At 39.4% G+C, this 2,458-nt stretch overlaps 1 long non-coding RNA gene across 1 annotated transcript; it reads left to right on the forward strand.

The window, feature by feature from the left end:
- The first annotated feature begins 378 nt into the window (after positions 1–378).
- LOC110680245 lies at positions 379–2,005 on the forward strand. Its single transcript, XR_002502802.1, has 2 exons — positions 379–567; positions 843–2,005. It is a non-coding gene; the product is annotated as an uncharacterized LOC110680245 (long non-coding RNA).
- Positions 2,006–2,458: the final 453 nt, after the last annotated feature.

Raw genomic sequence — 2,458 nt, forward strand, 5'->3', positions numbered from 1 at the left:
GGTGAAGTGGCGTGGGTCTGGAAATCCGAAAAAAATAAACACGTGGTTTATGGATAGCCCCTTTGGGGAATATCTGGACGAATTCTTGGCAAAAACCTTCAGAAAACTCTTACATAAATTTCGACAATTTTCAACGAACCTCTTGAGAAATACCTGAGAGAATTCTTGGGAGGGTTATTTAATCAACGTAAAATCTCTTAGAGTAATATCTAGCAAATTTCAAGCGTATTTTGGAGGAAATTGTTTTCAAATAATCGAGGAAATTTTCCGGAATGAATCTCTTTAGGGATTTGGAATGTTCGTAAATTCATGGACAAACCATTGAGTAGTTGCTGAAAAAATGCTCAAACTAAAAATAATCCTAATGAAATGTCTAGTCTTAGGAAGTCTCATATCACCCATTCTCTTCATCCACAGGTTGGTCGAGCTTTCTCCTTCAACAAAACACCGTCGAAGTTGAAGCGTGCCGTCTCAACGATGATGACATCCCCCTTCGGCAGCACACAGTCGCTGACTCCAGCCTCCCAATTGGCGCAAATGAAACTGGCAAGCTGTACGAACATAAACGTATGCATTTCACCCAAGCACTGAGTAAAATTCAAATCCAAGCACTTTTTACTTCATTTTTCTTCCTCCTTAAGACAACATCTCATTAAACACGCCGCAATCGGAGGTGGAATTATTGGCTGCTTTATTGAGGGTTGCACGTTGCAAAAAAATGAAACAACTATCCCTCATTAAAGTCGTAACAATTCCGTGCTCCCTGCAGAGAGTTGGCTATTATTAACCGTCGGTCTTCCATTTCTTGCCGTGTTTTCCCCCCATCCACTTTGTCAACACAGGAAGTCGGTGAGGAGTCATCCGAAACGGACTCGAAAGCATCTTCGTCGCCATCGTCGGCGTCGGAAATCCTGGTGGCACCAATGTCCGTCCAACCAACCCGCAAAAACAAAAATCCCCCGATGTCGATGGCAGCTCTTCGACGGTTCTGATCCTGGAAAACAGCAAAACCAGTACCAAGGTGGGTGGAGCCTGACTCGTTGTTGGAAGGGCTCATTAAGGGTACCATGTTGTCGTTCCGGTTTCGTCTTTTGTGTATGTTGTGATTTAATTTTACTGTTATTTTTCTGGTCGTTCGTCGAATTTGGTACACTAGAGAAAAAAATATCAGGAAAAGCAGGAATAGAGAGAAATATATATAAAAATATTGTGCCAACATCACACAATCACGAAAAATATCCTCGATTTTTTCTGTGGAACCCAGACTGGAAGCTTTTATTTCACCTCTTAGTGCAGATAGATAAGTATAAGGGAGGGGGATTTGAAAGATTTTTTGCTTCCTGTTGCACTGGTTCCAAATTGCTCTACCATAAGAAACATGTATAGAAATAAAGAGTGCAGTGTCCCAAAGCTTGAGGATTTGCAAGATAATCAGCGAGGAAAGCTTAAAGAATAATATGTTGTAAATATTTTACCTTTTGTTGGGAATTGAGCGAGCGGATGCGAGAATACAAGATAGAAAACCAGGAAATAGAATGCAACTGTAATAGCATAAGGTGAATAGGATTGCTTTTTTTTCCTCTGATAGGTTTAAGAGTTCCGTTCGTAGCTCTTATTATTCTTTGTACGTGTACGTCCTTCGTGTTTTAAGCTAAGCGATTATGTTATGAATAGATAGGTTTTTGTGCAACACAGAGTCAACGAGAGAAACAAGACAAAAGACAATAGGAGAAGAAAATGTGCGTCCTTTCGCGGTCTGAAATTTCACAATGCATATATATATATATGCAAGAGACAAGACAGATTAAATTTTGATGGCATATTAATTTGAGCTCGCATCAGGAAATGCGAGCACACGCAGCCGAGTGTATTATATCTATCAGGTTGTTTGAGTTTGTTCTGAGTACGCTTTTGATGTAGACCATTTAAAAATGATTGTGAACGAGTGAAAAGAGCTGAAAGACAATATAGCAAGATGAAAGGATACTTTTTTCCTTTTATGAAATGGTTGACGGCGATTTATTTAGTGTGGAATAAGAAAGAAAATTCCTTGTAAAAAAAAGATTTGGTACATTTCTAGACCTTACTTGGCAATATCCAACTGTGGGGATCAATGTACGCGGCTACGATAATATCACCAGCAAGCTTCCAAATAATATGTCCCTGTTACTCCAAATTACTACTTTTGTGATGCGGTTTTTCACTAACCGTTAAGAAGCATAGGGAATTGCGACGATTTCTGCAGTGGTTTATCAAAATTGAAACCTCTCAGCAAGTGGTACTCAAGTTGAAGCATACTGCTGACCAAAACGGTTTTTTTTTTGTTGGAGATTTCTAGTGAGAGATGCTAGTGATTTCTCTAAGAATATCAAGCATTATCAACAGGGGCCTAGCAGAATATCGGTATCTAAAGTTTCTTATCAAGATTCTGAAGATGCCTAATGGAATCGTGGGTTTT

This window comes from Aedes aegypti, unplaced genomic scaffold (genome assembly GCF_002204515.2).
Source record: "Aedes aegypti strain LVP_AGWG unplaced genomic scaffold, AaegL5.0 Primary Assembly AGWG_AaegL5_hic_scaff_1102_PBJ_arrow, whole genome shotgun sequence".
Classification (NCBI taxonomy): domain Eukaryota; kingdom Metazoa; phylum Arthropoda; class Insecta; order Diptera; family Culicidae; genus Aedes; species Aedes aegypti.